Source organism: Gorilla gorilla, chromosome 16 (assembly GCF_029281585.2).
Source record: "Gorilla gorilla gorilla isolate KB3781 chromosome 16, NHGRI_mGorGor1-v2.1_pri, whole genome shotgun sequence".
NCBI lineage: Eukaryota > Metazoa > Chordata > Mammalia > Primates > Hominidae > Gorilla > Gorilla gorilla.
Window position 1 is genome coordinate 53,707,963 of NC_073240.2, and position 3,761 is coordinate 53,711,723.

The 3,761-nt window shown below is 42.8% G+C and overlaps 1 pseudogene; it reads right to left on the reverse strand.

Moving 5' to 3' along the window:
• Positions 1–2,081: 2,081 nt before the first annotated feature.
• LOC101149708 (elongation factor 1-alpha 1-like) lies at positions 2,082–3,555 on the reverse strand (annotated as a pseudogene).
• Between the last annotated feature and the right edge of the window lie 206 nt (positions 3,556–3,761).

Consider the following 3,761-nt stretch of genomic DNA (forward strand, 5'->3'; position numbering starts at 1 on the left):
GGAATATGGTGAAGATAACTTAAAAACAAGGTTTAGGAGCAGATATCTAAAATTGTTGTCATTTGCCTGCAATGATGCAGTGGGAACTGTGAAGGTTATAGTCTTCCTATCTGGACAATCCCCTCAATGATTTTTTTCCCCCCAGCTACTGCCATTTCCTCTTCCCAGCCTCTAGAGCCGGGAGCACAAGTTGTACAATTACTACCTTTGTAATACTCATATGCAGCCCCATTAACACTTTTTATGGATGTGCTATACCTGGCAGATTTCTGTTTTCAAGTTTATATTCTTGTCAGCTGAGGCTTCCATAAAAACATCAGAGACTGGGTGGCTTAAACAACAGAAATTTTTTTTCTCGTGGTTCTGGAGGCTGGAAGTCCAAGACCAAGGTGTCAGCAGGCTTTGTTCTAGTGAAGTATCTCTTCCTGGCTTGCAGATGGGTGCATTCTCGCTGTCCTCACAAAACCCTTCCTCTGTAAGGGTGTGGAGAGAGATTGCTCTTTGGTGTCTCTCCTTATCAGGACACTGATTCTATCAGATCAGGGCCCCACCCTTATGGCCTCATTTTAACTTAATTACCTCCCTAAAGGTCCCATCGTGAAATATAGTCATATTTGGGGTTAGGGCTTTAACATAGAAAGTTTAGGGGGCACAATTCAGTCTATAGCAATATCCAAGAACAGGAAATAGTTAAAAAAAAAAAGAGAGGACACAGAAGTCAGGGGATGTGGAGTCTTGTGTGGCTTCATGTGCAGTGGCCACATATGGCTTAGTGTGAGGAATTGTACAAAGAGACAGGAAAGGGAAAGGGGTGGTCCCTGCAACACCTGCCAGACTAGCTATGATTTAAAATCTGACTTGGAAGAAAACCATCAGGCATGTCAGTAAGGCTGCCTCTAACCTGTCAAAATTATATGTTTACAGCTCTCCAAAGAGGCTATGAGTTAGACCAGGCAAATGCTGAATGATGGTTTAGCTAGTAACCGTTATGGTAGCCATCTGCTTTGTTAGCCATGGCATTTGGCTAATAGAGCATGGGAAACCAAGCAAGAAGGAACCTTGAGGATGGAGGCAAGAATGGAAAATTCCCTTGATTTCCTAATGTTTTGCTTTGTGATTTTTATTTACTCTTGCCTCGTATGTTAATGTACATGTCTCAGTCTTAGAAAGGGCATTTTTAGTCCCCTGGCACTGGTCAAGTCCTCCTGTAGCACTGCATTCTTACAACTAGTTTTCACTTATATTGATGGTAGTGAGATGATTGCTCATGACGCTAGCTGTTTAACGTCCAACTCATCTTCATAAATGTGAGCTCCACAAGGGCAGGTCAATGTGTGTCATTCACTATTCTATCCTCAGTGCTTGCATAATATTGTCCTAGAGGCGGTATTCAGAAACATGTGTTGAATGAATGAACAAATGAAGGAATGAGGAGGCGTAGCCTATTTCCTTCCTCAACATGTGCTTGTGAGTTAATGCATAGAATAGATTGTTAAACCCCACTCTCTGAAAATCCTTTCTCCACCTTCCTCCATACCAGCATTCCATTTCTAGAAAGCTTAAATTGTTATGAGGTCTGGATGTTTGCCTGGTCTGCCCCTTCGAGGGAAGGCCGATCTTTCTCTGAATATTGATGCATTGCTCTTAGAAATCACTTGCCCTAAATGTACTAAAGGCTTTGTTAGAATGGAAAGAGTATAGGCAGTTGAGCTGGAAGACCTCTGTTGGAATTTTATTTTTGTCACTTGGTGTGTGTATGAACTTGGACAAGTTAAGCAATCTGTTTCCTTATCTGAGCATGAGTTTGCTATCAGGATAAATGTAATAGCATAGTGAATAGTGCTTTGAGAGCAGTGAAGTCCTTGTAGAAATGTTTGTTATTTTAAGTGGAAGTGGTATAAGTACCTCCTTTCATTGACTAGAACAGGCGTGGGAAGCTCTCGTACCAACACCATTATATACTCTTTTTTTTTTTTTTCTCATTAAACTTTTTAAATGGGTCTCAAAATTCTGTGACAAATTTTTGGCCAAGTTGATTCCATTAAAAAGTACTGATTTTAAAAACTAATAACTTAAAAACTGTCACTCGCAAAAAAGAAAGCCAAAGTGGTCCACAAAACATTCTCCTTTCCTTCTGAATGTTTTACGATGCATTGTTATCATTAACCAGTCTTTTACTACTAAACTTAAGTGTCCAATTGAAACAAACAGTTATGAGACCATTCTTCCACCACTGATTAAGACTGGGGTGGCAGGTATTAGGGATAATATTCATTTAGCCTTCTGAGTTTTCTAGGCAGACTTGGCTACCTTGCCAGCTCCAGCAGCCTTCTTGTCCACTGCTTTGATGACACCCATGACAACTGTCTGTCTCATATCACAAACAGTAAAGCGATCCAGAGGTGGATAGTCTGATAAGCTCTTAACACACATGGGCTTGGCAGGAACCATGTCAATGATGGCAGCATCACCAGACTTCAAGAATTTAGGGCCATCTTCCAGCTTTTTACCAGAATGGCGATCAATCTTTTCTTCAGCTCAGCAAACTTGCATGCAAGGTGAGCCATGTGGCAATCCAGTACAGGGACGTAGCCAGGGCTGATTTGGCCTGGACGGTTCAGGATAATCATCTGAGCAGTGAAGCCAGCTGCTTCCATTGGTGGGTCATTTTTGCTGTCACCAGCAACGTTGCCACGACAAAGATCCTTGACAGACACATTCTTGACATTGAAGCCCACATTGTCCCCAGGAAGAGCTTCACTCAAATCTTCATGGTGCCTTTTGACAGATTTTACTTCAGTTGTAATGTTGACTGGAGCAAAGGTGACCACCATACCAGGTTTGAGAACACCGGTCTCCACTTGGCCAATAGGAACAGTACCAGTACCATCAATTTTGTAGACATCCTGGAGAAGCAGGGCTTGTCAGTTGGACGAGTTGGTGGTAGGATGCAGTCCAGAGCCTCAAGCAGCGTGGTTCCACTGGCGCTGCAACCCTTACAGGTGAATTTCCATCCCTTGAACCAAGGCATGTTAGCACTTGGCTCCAGCATGTTGCCACCATTCCAATCAGAAATTGGCACAAATGCTACTGTGCCGGGGTTGTAGCCAATTTTCTTAGTGTAAGTGCTGACTTCCTTAATGATTTCCTCATATCTCTACTGGCTGTAGTGTGGCTCCGTGGAATTCATTTTGTTAACACCAACAATTAGTTCTTTCACACCCAGTGTGTAAGCCAGAAGGGCAGGCTTTCAGGTCTGCTCATTCTTGGAGATACCAGCCTCAAACTCACCAACACCAGCAGCAACTATCAGGACAGCACAGTCAGCCTGAAATGTCCCTGTAATCATATTTTTGATGAAGTCTCTGTGTCCTGGGACATCAGTGATAGTCACATAGTACCTGCTGGTCTCAAATTTCCACAAGGAGATATGAATGGTGATACCATGTTCACGCTCAGCTTTCAGTTTATCCAAGACCCAGGCATACTTGAAGGAGCCCTTTCCCATCTCAGCAGGCTCCTTCTCAAATTTTCAATGGTTCTTTTGTCAATGCCACTGCATTTGTAGATCAGATGGCCAGCAGTGGTGGACTTGCCCGAACCTATGCGTCCAATGATGACAATGTTGATATAAGTCTTTTCCTTTCCCTTTTTGGCTTTTAGGGGTAGTTTTCATGACACCTGTGTTCTGGCGGCAAACCCATGGGGAAAAAGCACTATATACTTTTTACATGGTTTTATTGTATCACCTAAAGGGCTGC